This window comes from Triturus cristatus, chromosome 3_1 (assembly GCF_964204655.1).
Source record: "Triturus cristatus chromosome 3_1, aTriCri1.1, whole genome shotgun sequence".
Taxonomy (NCBI): Eukaryota; Metazoa; Chordata; class Amphibia; order Caudata; family Salamandridae; genus Triturus; species Triturus cristatus.
In genome coordinates, this window is record NC_140583.1 from 999753500 (window position 1) to 999768252 (window position 14753).

A 14753-nucleotide genomic window follows, 5' to 3' on the forward strand; every position below is an offset into this window, starting at 1 on the left:
GTGGGCGTGGCCGTGACGCAGCGGTTCCGTCATGCGCACAGCGCGATCAAACGCGCATGATGGAACCGCTCCGTCACACGCATCGAAGGGGTTAAAGCCTCAAATTTGACCAAAATTGCCATTTTTACAGACTTTTACTCCTACTCAGAAGCTTCTTTTTCAACCAATTTCACGCATTAAAATTACTCTAAACACACGTATTTTAGTTCCAAAAGTGATAATTCACATGCAATAGTCATTTTCAGTCAAAAAATGTAACATTAAAAAACTTACCATTTCTGACCGTCTGGAGAAAGTTCGACAGGTCATCGTTTTTCATCAGAAAATTGATTTTTAGGACTGTAGAAAAATTTATTCAAATTATCATTTGGATTGTGCCTCATGTTCAATAACTACCTTTTAAAGCCTCAATGTAATCAAAATTGACATTTTTACAGACTTTTTCTCCTACTCAGAAGCTTCTAATTCGACCGATTTCAGGCATTAAAATGACTCTAAACACACTTATTTTAGTTCCAAAAGTGATAATTCACATGCAATAGTTATTTACAGTCAAAAAATGTAACATTGAAAAATTACCATTTCTGACCGTTTGGTGAAAGTTCAACAGGTCACGGGTCATCGTTTTTCATCAGAAAATGGATTTTTTGGACTGTAGAAAAAATGATTCAAATTGTCATTTGGATTGTGCCACATGTTGAATAACTGCTTTTTAAAGCCTCAATGTACTCAAATTTGCCATTTTTACAGACTTTTTCTCCTACTCAGAAGCTTCTGTTTCGACCAATTTCAGGCATTAAAATGAATCTAAATACACTTATTTTGGTTCCAAAAGTGAAAATTCACATGCAATAGTCTTTTACAGTCAAAAAATGTAACATCACAAAAATTACCATGTCTGACCATCTGGATCAAGTTCGACAGGTCACGGGTCATCGTTTTTCATCACAAAATTCATTTTTTGGTCTGTAGAAAAAATGATTTAATATGTCATTTGGATTGTGCCTCATGTTGAATAACTACTTTTTAAAGCCTCAATGTACTCAAAATTGCCATTTTTACAGACTTTTTCTCCTACTCAGAAGCTTCTGTTTCGACCAATTTCAGGCATTAAAATGAATCTAAATACACTTATTTTGGTTCCAAAAGTGAAAATTCACATGCAATAGTCTTTTACAGTCAAAAAATGTAACATCACAAAAATTACCATGTCTGACCATCTGGATCAAGTTCGACAGGTCACGGGTCATCGTTTTTCATCAGAAAATGGATTTTTTGGACTGTAGAAAAAATTATTCAAAATGTCATTTGGATTGTGCCTCATGTTGAATAACTGCTTTTTAAAGCCTCAATGTACTCAAAATTGCCATTTTTACAGACTTTCTCCTACTCAGAAGCTTCTAATTCGACCAATTTCAGGCATTAAAATGATTCTAAACACACCTATTTTAGTTCCAAAAGTGATAATTCACATGCAATAGTCATTTATAGTCAAGAAATTAAACATGAAAAAATTACTATTTCTGAGCATCTGGAGAAAGTTCGACAGGTCACGGATCATCGCTTTTCATCAAAAAATTGATTTTTTGGACTGTAGAATAAATGATTCAAAATGTCATTTGGATTGTGTCTCATGTTGAATAACTACTTTTTAAAGCCTCAATGTACTCAAAATTGCCATTTTTACAGACTTTTTCTCCTACTCAGAAGCTTCTGTTTCGACCATTTTCAGGCATTAAAATTAATCTAAATACACTTATTTTGGTTCCAAAAGTGATAATTCACATGCAATAGTCATTTACAGTCAAAAAATGTAACATCACAAAAAATTACCATGTCTGACCATCTGGATCAAGTTCGACAGGTCACGGGTCATCGTTTTTCATCAGAAAATTCATTTTTTGGACTGTAGAAAAAATGATTCAATATGTCATTTGGATTATGCCTCATGTTGAATAACTACTTTTTAAAGCCTCAATGTACACAAAATTGCCATTTTTACAGACTTTTTCTCCTACTCAGAAGCTTCTGTTTCCACCAATTTCAGGCATTAAAATGAATCTAAATACACTTATTTTGGTTCCAAAAGTGAAAATTCACATGCAATAGTCTTTTACAGTCAAAAAATGTAACATCACAAAAATGACCATGTCTGACCATCTGGATCAAGTTCGACAGGTCACGGGTCATCGTTTTTCATCAGAAAATGGATTTTTTGGACTGTAGAAAAAATGATTCAAAATGTCATTTGGATTGTGCCTCATGTTGAATAACTGCTTTTTAAAGCCTCAATGTACTCAAAATTGCCATTTTTACAGACTTTCTCCTACTCAGAAGCTTCTAATTCGACCAATTTCAGGCACTAAAATGATTCTAAACACACTTATTTTATTTCCAAAAGTGATAATTCACATGCAATAGTCATTTATAGTCAAGAAATTAAACATGAAAAAATTACTATTTCTGAGCATCTGGAGAAAGTTCGACAGGTCACGTGTCATCGCTTTTCATCAAAAATTGATTTTTTGGACTGTAGAATAAATGATTCAAAATGTCATTTGGATTGTGCCTCATGTTGAATAACTACTTTTTAAAGCCTCAATGTACTCAAAATTGCCATTTTTACAGACTTTTTCTCCTACTCAGAAGCTTCTGTTTCGACCATTTTCAGGCATTAAAATTAATCTAAATACACTTATTTTGGTTCCAAAAGTGATAATTCACATGCAATAGTCATTTACAGTCAAAAAATGTAACATCAAAAAATTACCATGTCTGACCATCTGGATCAAGTTCGACAGGTCACGGGTCATCGTTTTTCATCAGAAAATTCATTTTTTGGACTGTAGAAAAAATGATTCAATATGTCATTTGGATTATGCCTCATGTTAAATAACTACTTTTTAAAGCCTCAATGTACTCAAAATTGCCATTTTTACAGACTTTTTCTCCTACTCAGAAGCTTCTGTTTCCACCAATTTCAGGCATTAAAATGAATCTAAATACACTTATTTTGGTTCCAAAAGTGAAAATTCACATGCAATAGTCTTTTACAGTCAAAAAATGTAACATCACAAAAATTACCATGTCTGACCATCTGGATCAAGTTCGACAGGTCAAGGGTAATCGTTTTTCATCAGAAAATGGATTTTTTGGACTGTAGAAAAAATGATTCAAAATGTCATTTGGATTGTGCCTCATGTTGAATAACTGCTTTTAAAGCCTCAATGTACTCAAAATTGCCATTTTTACAGACTTTCTCCTACTCAGAAGCTTCTAATTCGACCAATTTCAGGCATTAAAATGATTCTAAACACACTTATTTTATTTCCAAAAGTGATAATTCACATGCAATAGTCATTTATAGTCAAGAAATTAAACATGAAAAAATTACTATTTCTGAGCATCTGGAGAAAGTTCGACAGGTCACGTATCATGGCTTTTCATCAAAAAATGGATTTTTTGGACTGTAGAATAAATGATTCAAAATGTCATTTGGATTGTGCCTCATGTTGAATAACTACTTTTTAAAGCCTCAATGTACTCAAAATTGCCATTTTTACAGACTTTTTCTCCTACTCAGAAGCTTCTATTTCGACCAATTTCAGGCATTAAAATGAATCTAAATACACTTATTTTGGTTCCAAAAGTGAAAATTCACATGCAATAGTCTTTTACAGTCAAAAAATGTAACATCACAAAAATTACCATGTCTGACCATCTGGATCAAGTTCGACAGGTCACGGGTCATCGTTTTTCATCACAAAATTCATTTTTTGGTCTGTAGAAAAAATGATTCAATATGTCATTTGGATTGTGCCTCATGTTGAATAACTACTTTTTAAAGCCTCAATGTACTCAAAATTGCCATTTTTACAGACTTTTTCTCCTACTCAGAAGCTTCTGTTTCGACCAATTTCAGGCATTAAAATGAATCTAAATACACTTATTTTGGTTCCAAAAGTGAAAATTCACATGCAATAGTCTTTTACAGTCAAAAAATGTAACATCACAAAAATTACCATGTCTGACCATCTGGATCAAGTTCGACAGGTCACGGGTCAACGTTTTTCATCAGAAAATGGATTTTTTGGACTGTAGAAAAAATGATTCAAAATGTCATTTGGATTATGCCTCATGTTAAATAACTACTTTTTAAAGCCTCAATGTACTCAAAATTGCCATTTTTACAGACTTTTTCTCCTACTCAGAAGCTTCTGTTTCCACCAATTTCAGGCATTAAAATGAATCTAAATACACTTATTTTGGTTCCAAAAGTGAAAATTCACATGCAATAGTCTTTTACAGTCAAAAAATGTAACATCACAAAAATTACCATGTCTGACCATCTGGATCAAGTTCGACAGGTCAAGGGTAATCGTTTTTCATCAGAAAATGGATTTTTTGGACTGTAGAAAAAATGATTCAAAATGTCATTTGGATTGTGCCTCATGTTGAATAACTGCTTTTTAAAGCCTCAATGTACTCAAAATTGCCATTTTTACAGACTTTCTCCTACTCAGAAGCTTCTAATTCGACCAATTTCAGGCATTAAAATGATTCTAAACACACTTATTTTATTTCCAAAAGTGATAATTCACATGCAATAGTCATTTATAGTCAAGAAATTAAACATGAAAAAATTACTATTTCTGAGCATCTGGAGAAAGTTCGACAGGTCACGTATCATGGCTTTTCATCAAAAAATGGATTTTTTGGACTGTAGAATAAATGATTCAAAATGTCATTTGGATTGTGCCTCATGTTGAATAACTACTTTTTTAAAGCCTCAATGTACTCAAAATTGCCATTTTTACAGACTTTTTCTCCTACTCAGAAGCTTCTATTTCGACCAATTTCAGGCATTAAAATGAATCTAAATACACTTATTTTGGTTCCAAAAGTGAAAATTCACATGCAATAGTCTTTTACAGTCAAAAAATGTAACATCACAAAAATTACCATGTCTGACCATCTGGATCAAGTTCGACAGGTCACGGGTAATCGTTTTTCATCAGAATATGGATTTTTGGACTGTAGAAAAAATGATTCAAAATGTCATTTGGATTGTGCCTCATGTTGAATAACTGCCTTTTAAAGCCTCAATGTACTCAAAATTGCCATTTTTACAGACTTTCTCCTACTCAGAAGCTTCTAATTCGACAAATTTCAGGCATTAAAATGATTCTAAACACACTTATTTTATTTCCAAAAGTGATAATTCACATGCAATAGTCATTTATAGTCAAGAAATTAAACATGAAAAAATTACTATTTCTGAGCATCTGGAGAAAGTTCGACAGGTCACGTATCATCGCTTTTCATCAAAAAATTGATTTTTTGGACTGTAGAATAAATGATTCAAAATGTCATTTGGATTGTGCCTCATGTTGAATAACTACTTTTTAAAGCCTCAATGTACTCAAAATTGCCATTTTACAGACTTTTTCTCCTACTCAGAAGCTTCTATTTCGACCAATTTCAGGCATTAAAATGACTCTAAACACACTTATTTTAGTTCCAAAAGTGATCATTCACATGCAATAGTCATTAACAGTCAAAAAATGTAACATTAAAAATTACAATTTCTGACCGTCTGGTGAAAGTTCGACAGGTCACGGGTCATCGTTTTTCATCAGAAAATTGATTTTTAGGACTGTAGAAAAATGGATTCAACATGTCATTTGGATTTAGCCTCATGTTGAATAACTACTTTTAAAGCCTCAATGTACTCAAAATTGCCATTTTTACAGACTTTTTCTCCTACTCAGAAGCTTCTGTTTCCACCAATTTCAGGCATTAAAATGACTCTAAACACACTTATTTTAGTTCCAAAAGTGATCATTCACATGCAATAGTCATTAACAGTCAAAAAATGTAAAATTAAAAAATTACCATTTCTGACCGTCTGGTGAAAGTTCGACATGTCACGGGTCATCGTTTTTCATCAGAAAATTGATTTTTAGGACTGTAGAAAAATGGATTCAACATGTCATTTGGATTGTGCCTCATGTTGAATAACTACTTTTTAAAGCCTCAATTTGACCAAAATTGCCATTTTTACAGACTTTTATTCCTACTCAGAATCTTCTTTTTCGACTAATTTCAGGCATTAAATGACTCTAAACACACTTATTTTTATTTCCAAAAGTGATAATTCACATGCAATAGACATTTATAGTCGAAACATTAAACATTAAAAAATTACCATTTCAGACCGTCTGGAGAAACTTCGACAGGTCACGGGTCATCGTTTTTCATCAGAAAATTTATTTTTTTGGACTGTGGAAAAAGTGATTCAAAATGTCATTTGGATTGTGCCTCATGTTGAATAACTACTTTTTAAAGCCTCAATGTAATCAAAATTGCCATTTTTACAGACTTATTCTCCTACTCAGAAGCTTCTATTTCGACCAATTTTCAGGCATTAAAATGACTCAAAACACACTTATTTTAATTCCAAAAGTGATAATTCACATGCAATAGTCATTTCCAGTCAAAAAATGTACCATTAAAAAATTACCATTTCTGACCGTCTGGTGAAAGTTCGACAGGTCACGGGTCATCGTTTTTCATCAGAAAATGGATTTTTTGGACTGTAGAAAAAATGATTCAAATTGTCATTTGGATTGTGCCACATGTTGAATAACTGCTTTTTAAAGCCTCAATGTACTCAAATTTGCCATTTTTACAGACTTTTTCTCCTACTCAGAAGCTTCTGTTTCGACCAATTTCAGGCATTAAAATGAATCTAAATACACTTATTTTGGTTCCAAAAGTGAAAATTCACATGCAATAGTCATATACAGTCAAAAAATGTAACATCAAAAAATTACCATGTCTGACCATCTGGATCAAGTTCGACAGGTCACGGGTCATCGTTTTTCATCAGAAAATTCTTTTTTTGGACTGTAGAAAAATGATTCAATATGTCATTTGGATTATGCCTCATGTTGAATAACTACTTTTTAAAGCCTCAAATTTGACCAAAATTGCCATTTTTACAGACTTTTATTCCTACTCAGAATCTCTTTTTCGACTAATTTCAGGCATTAAAATGACTCTAAACACACTTATTTTATTTCCAAAAGTGATAATTCACATGCAATAGACATTTATAGTCGAAACATTAAACATTAAAAAATTACCATTTCAGACCGTCTGGAGAAACTTCGACAGGTCACGGGTCATCGTTTTTCATCAGAAAATTGATTTTTTTGGACTGTGGAAAAAGTGATTCAAAATGTCATTTGGATTGTGCCTCATGTTGAATAACTACTTTTTAAAGCCCTCAATGTAATCAAAATTGCCATTTTTACAGACTTATTCTCCTACTCAGAAGCTTCTATTTCGACCAATTTCAGGCATTAAAATGACTCAAAACACACTTATTTTAATTCCAAAAGTGATAATTCACATGCAATAGTCATTTCCAGTCAAAAAATGTAACATTAAAAAATTACCATTTCTGACCGTCTGGTGAAAGTTCGACAGGTCACGGGTCATCGTTTTTCATCAGAAAATTGATTTTTTGGACTGTAGAAAAAATGATTCAAATTGTCATTTAAATTGTGCCTCATGTTGAATAACTACTTTTAAAGCCTCAAATTTGACCAAAATTGCCATTTTTACAGACTTTTACTCCTTCTCAAAAGCTTCTTTTTCGACCAATTTCAGGCATTAAAATGACTCTAAACACACTTATTTTAGTTCCAAAATTGATAATTCACATGCAATAGTCATTTACAGTCAAAAAATGTAACATTAAAAAATTACCATTTCTGACCGTCTGGAGAAACTTCGACAGGTCACGGGTCATCGTTTTTCATCAGAAAATGGATTTTTTGGACTGTAGAAAAATTGATTCAAATCTCATTTCGATGTGCCTCATGTTGAATAACTACTTTTTAACCCCATCAGTGCGGCGCGGATTACCGTGCAGTGCTGAAGGTTCCGTGTGTGGGCGTGGCCGTGACGCAGCGGTTCCGTCATGCGCACAGCGCGATCAAACGCGCATGATGGAACCGCTCCGTCACACGCATCGAAGGGGTTAAAGCCTCAAATTTGACCAAAATTGCCATTTTTACAGACTTTTACTCCTACTCAGAAGCTTCTTTTTCAACCAATTTCACGCATTAAAATTACTCTAAACACACGTATTTTAGTTCCAAAAGTGATAATTCACATGCAATAGTCATTTCAGTCAAAAAATGTAACATTAAAAAACTTACCATTTCTGACCGTCTGGAGAAAGTTCGACAGGTCATCGTTTTTCATCAGAAAATTGATTTTTAGGACTGTAGAAAAATTTATTCAAATTATCATTTGGATTGTGCCTCATGTTCAATAACTACCTTTTAAAGCCTCAATGTAATCAAAATTGACATTTTTACAGACTTTTTCTCCTACTCAGAAGCTTCTAATTCGACCGATTTCAGGCATTAAAATGACTCTAAACACACTTATTTTAGTTCCAAAAGTGATAATTCACATGCAATAGTTATTTACAGTCAAAAAATGTAACATTGAAAAATTACCATTTCTGACCGTTTGGTGAAAGTTCAACAGGTCACGGGTCATCGTTTTTCATCAGAAAATGGATTTTTTGGACTGTAGAAAAAATGATTCAAATTGTCATTTGGATTGTGCCACATGTTGAATAACTGCTTTTTAAAGCCTCAATGTACTCAAATTTGCCATTTTTACAGACTTTTTCTCCTACTCAGAAGCTTCTGTTTCGACCAATTTCAGGCATTAAAATGAATCTAATTACACTTATTTGGTTCCAAAAGTGAAAATTCACATGCAATAGTCTTTTACAGTCAAAAAATGTAACATCACAAAATTACCATGTCTGACCATCTGGATCAAGTTCGACAGGTCACGGGTCATCGTTTTTCATCACAAAATTCATTTTTGGTCTGTAGAAAAAATGATTTAATATGTCATTTGGATTGTGCCTCATGTTGAATAACTACTTTTTAAAGCCTCAATGTACTCAAAATTGCCATTTTTACAGACTTTTTCTCCTACTCAGAAGCTTCTGTTTCGACCAATTTCAGGCATTAAAATGAATCTAAATACACTTATTTTGGTTCCAAAAGTGAAAATTCACATGCAATAGTCTTTTACAGTCAAAAAATGTAACATCACAAAAATTACCATGTCTGACCATCTGGATCAAGTTCGACAGGTCACGGGTCATCGTTTTTCATCAGAAAATGGATTTTTTGGACTGTAGAAAAAATTATTCAAAATGTCATTTGGATTGTGCCTCATGTTGAATAACTGCTTTTTAAAGCCTCAATGTACTCAAAATTGCCATTTTTACAGACTTTCTCCTACTCAGAAGCTTCTAATTCGACCAATTTCAGGCATTAAAATGATTCTAAACACACCTATTTTAGTTCCAAAAGTGATAATTCACATGCAATAGTCATTTATAGTCAAGAAATTAAACATGAAAAAATTACTATTTCTGAGCATCTGGAGAAAGTTCGACAGGTCACGGATCATCGCTTTTCATCAAAAAATTGATTTTTTGGACTGTAGAATAAATGATTCAAAATGTCATTTGGATTGTGTCTCATGTTGAATAACTACTTTTTAAAGCCTCAATGTACTCAAAATTGCCATTTTTACAGACTTTTTCTCCTACTCAGAAGCTTCTGTTTCGACCATTTTCAGGCATTAAAATTAATCTAAATACACTTATTTTGGTTCCAAAAGTGATAATTCACATGCAATAGTCATTTACAGTCAAAAAATGTAACATCACAAAAAATTACCATGTCTGACCATCTGGATCAAGTTCGACAGGTCACGGGTCATCGTTTTTCATCAGAAAATTCATTTTTTGGACTGTAGAAAAAATGATTCAATATGTCATTTGGATTATGCCTCATGTTGAATAACTACTTTTTAAAGCCTCAATGTACACAAAATTGCCATTTTTACAGACTTTTTCTCCTACTCAGAAGCTTCTGTTTCCACCAATTTCAGGCATTAAAATGAATCTAAATACACTTATTTTGGTTCCAAAAGTGAAAATTCACATGCAATAGTCTTTTACAGTCAAAAAATGTAACATCACAAAAATGACCATGTCTGACCATCTGGATCAAGTTCGACAGGTCACGGGTCATCGTTTTTCATCAGAAAATGGATTTTTTGGACTGTAGAAAAATGATTCAAAATGTCATTTGGATTGTGCCTCATGTTGAATAACTGCTTTTTAAAGCCTCAATGTACTCAAAATTGCCATTTTTACAGACTTTCTCCTACTCAGAAGCTTCTAATTCGACCAATTTCAGGCACTAAAATGATTCTAAACACACTTATTTTATTTCCAAAAGTGATAATTCACATGCAATAGTCATTTATAGTCAAGAAATTAAACATGAAAAAATTACTATTTCTGAGCATCTGGAGAAAGTTCGACAGGTCACGTGTCATCGCTTTTCATCAAAAAATTGATTTTTTGGACTGTAGAATAAATGATTCAAAATGTCATTTGGATTGTGCCTCATGTTGAATAACTACTTTTTAAAGCCTCAATGTACTCAAAATTGCCATTTTTACAGACTTTTTCTCCTACTCAGAAGCTTCTGTTTCGACCATTTTCAGGCATTAAAATTAATCTAAATACACTTATTTTGGTTCCAAAAGTGATAATTCACATGCAATAGTCATTTACAGTCAAAAAATGTAACATCAAAAAAATTACCATGTCTGACCATCTGGATCAAGTTCGACAGGTCACGGGTCATCGTTTTTCATCAGAAAATTCATTTTTTGGACTGTAGAAAAAATGATTCAATATGTCATTTGGATTATGCCTCATGTTAAATAACTACTTTTTAAAGCCTCAATGTACTCAAAATTGCCATTTTTACAGACTTTTTCTCCTACTCAGAAGCTTCTGTTTCCACCAATTTCAGGCATTAAAATGAATCTAAATACACTTATTTTGGTTCCAAAAGTGAAAATTCACATGCAATAGTCTTTTACAGTCAAAAAATGTAACATCACAAAAATTACCATGTCTGACCATCTGGATCAAGTTCGACAGGTCAAGGGTAATCGTTTTTCATCAGAAAATGGATTTTTTGGACTGTAGAAAAAATGATTCAAAATGTCATTTGGATTGTGCCTCATGTTGAATAACTGCTTTTTAAAGCCTCAATGTACTCAAAATTGCCATTTTTACAGACTTTCTCCTACTCAGAAGCTTCTAATTCGACCAATTTCAGGCATTAAAATGATTCTAAACACACTTATTTTATTTCCAAAAGTGATAATTCACATGCAATAGTCATTTATAGTCAAGAAATTAAACATGAAAAAATTACTATTTCTGAGCATCTGGAGAAAGTTCGACAGGTCACGTATCATGGCTTTTCATCAAAAAATGGATTTTTTGGACTGTAGAATAAATGATTCAAAATGTCATTTGGATTGTGCCTCATGTTGAATAACTACTTTTTAAAGCCTCAATGTACTCAAAATTGCCATTTTTACAGACTTTTTCTCCTACTCAGAAGCTTCTATTTCGACCAATTTCAGGCATTAAAATGAATCTAAATACACTTATTTTGGTTCCAAAAGTGAAAATTCACATGCAATAGTCTTTTACAGTCAAAAAATGTAACATCACAAAAATTACCATGTCTGACCATCTGGATCAAGTTCGACAGGTCACGGGTCATCGTTTTTCATCACAAAATTCATTTTTTGGTCTGTAGAAAAAATGATTCAATATGTCATTTGGATTGTGCCTCATGTTGAATAACTACTTTTTAAAGCCTCAATGTACTCAAAATTGCCATTTTTACAGACTTTTTCTCCTACTCAGAAGCTTCTGTTTCGACCAATTTCAGGCATTAAAATGAATCTAAATACACTTATTTTGGTTCCAAAAGTGAAAATTCACATGCAATAGTCTTTTACAGTCAAAAAATGTAACATCACAAAAATTACCATGTCTGACCATCTGGATCAAGTTCGACAGGTCACGGGTCAACGTTTTTCATCAGAAAATGGATTTTTTGGACTGTAGAAAAAATGATTCAAAATGTCATTTGGATTATGCCTCATGTTAAATAACTACTTTTTAAAGCCTCAATGTACTCAAAATTGCCATTTTTACAGACTTTTTCTCCTACTCAGAAGCTTCTGTTTCCACCAATTTCAGGCATTAAAATGAATCTAAATACACTTATTTTGGTTCCAAAAGTGAAAATTCACATGCAATAGTCTTTTACAGTCAAAAAATGTAACATCACAAAAATTACCATGTCTGACCATCTGGATCAAGTTCGACAGGTCAAGGGTAATCGTTTTTCATCAGAAAATGGATTTTTTGGACTGTAGAAAAAATGATTCAATATGTCATTTGGATTGTGCCTCATGTTGAATAACTACTTTTTAAAGCCTCAATGTACTCAAAATTGCCATTTTTACAGACTTTTTCTCCTACTCAGAAGCTTCTGTTTCGACCAATTTCAGGCATTAAAATGAATCTAAATACACTTATTTTGGTTCCAAAAGTGAAAATTCACATGCAATAGTCTTTTACAGTCAAAAAATGTAACATCACAAAAATTACCATGTCTGACCATCTGGATCAAGTTCGACAGGTCACGGGTCAACGTTTTTCATCAGAAAATGGATTTTTTGGACTGTAGAAAAAATGATTCAAAATGTCATTTGGATTGTGCCTCATGTTGAATAACTGCTTTTTAAAGCCTCAATGTACTCAAAATTGCCATTTTTACAGACTTTCTCCTACTCAGAAGCTTCTAATTCGACCAATTTCAGGCATTAAAATGATTCTAAACACACTTATTTTATTTCCAAAAGTGATAATTCACATGCAATAGTCATTTATAGTCAAGAAATTAAACATGAAAAAATTACTATTTCTGAGCATCTGGAGAAAGTTCGACAGGTCACGTATCATGGCTTTTCATCAAAAAATGGATTTTTTGGACTGTAGAATAAATGATTCAAAATGTCATTTGGATTGTGCCTCATGTTGAATAACTACTTTTTAAAGCCTCAATGTACTCAAAATTGCCATTTTTACAGACTTTTTCTCCTACTCAGAAGCTTCTATTTCGACCAATTTCAGGCATTAAAATGAATCTAAATACACTTATTTTGGTTCCAAAAGTGAAAATTCACATGCAATAGTCTTTTACAGTCAAAAAATGTAACATCACAAAAATTACCATGTCTGACCATCTGGATCAAGTTCGACAGGTCACGGGTCATCGTTTTTCATCACAAAATTCATTTTTTGGTCTGTAGAAAAAATGATTCAATATGTCATTTGGATTGTGCCTCATGTTGAATAACTACTTTTTAAAGCCTCAATGTACTCAAAATTGCCATTTTTACAGACTTTTTCTCCTACTCAGAAGCTTCTGTTTCGACCAATTTCAGGCATTAAAATGAATCTAAATACACTTATTTTGGTTCCAAAAGTGAAAATTCACATGCAATAGTCTTTTACAGTCAAAAAATGTAACATCACAAAAATTACCATGTCTGACCATCTGGATCAAGTTCGACAGGTCACGGGTCAACGTTTTTCATCAGAAAATGGATTTTTTGGACTGTAGAAAAAATGATTCAAAATGTCATTTGGATTGTGCCTCATGTTGAATAACTGCTTTTTAAAGCCTCAATGTACTCAAAATTGCCATTTTTACAGACTTTCTCCTACTCAGAAGCTTCTAATTCGACCAATTTCAGGCATTAAAATGATTCTAAACACACTTATTTTATTTCCAAAAGTGATAATTCACATGCAATAGTCATTTATAGTCAAGAAATTAAACATGAAAAAATTACTATTTCTGAGCATCTGGAGAAAGTTCGACAGGTCACGTGTCATCGCTTTTCATCAAAAAATTGATTTTTTGGACTGTAGAATAAATGATTCAAAATGTCATTTGGATTGTGCCTCATGTTGAATAACTACTTTTTAAAGCCTCAATGTACTCAAAATTGCCATTTTTACAGACTTTTTCTCCTACTCAGAAGCTTCTGTTTCGACCATTTTCAGGCATTAAAATTAATCTAAATACACTTATTTTGGTTCCAAAAGTGATAATTCACATGCAATAGTCATTTACAGTCAAAAAATGTAACATCAAAAAAATTACCATGTCTGACCATCTGGATCAAGTTCGACAGGTCACGGGTCATCGTTTTTCATCAGAAAATTCTTTTTTTGGACTGTAGAAAAAATGATTCAATATGTCATTTGGATTATGCCTCATGTTGAATAACTACTTTTTAAAGCCTCAAATTTGACCAAAATTGCCATTTTTACAGACTTTTATTCCTACTCAGAATCTTCTTTTTCGACTAATTTCAGGCATTAAAATGACTCTAAACACACTTATTTTATTTCCAAAAGTGATAATTCACATGCAATAGACATTTATAGTCGAAACATTAAACATTAAAAAATTACCATTTCAGACCGTCTGGAGAAAGTTCGACATGTCACGGGTCATCGTTTTTCATCAGAAAATGGATTTTTTGGACTGTAGAAAAAATGATTCAAAATGTCATTTGGATTGTGCCTCATGTTGAATAACTACTTTTTAACCTCTTGAGTGCCCATGACGAGCTGGTCTCGTCATGGGCAGCGGTTGCGCTGTGCCCATGACGAGACCAGCTCGTCATAAACCCCGCCCGCTAATGAAACACCCGGCACAGGGCGGGGAAAGGGGCGGGCA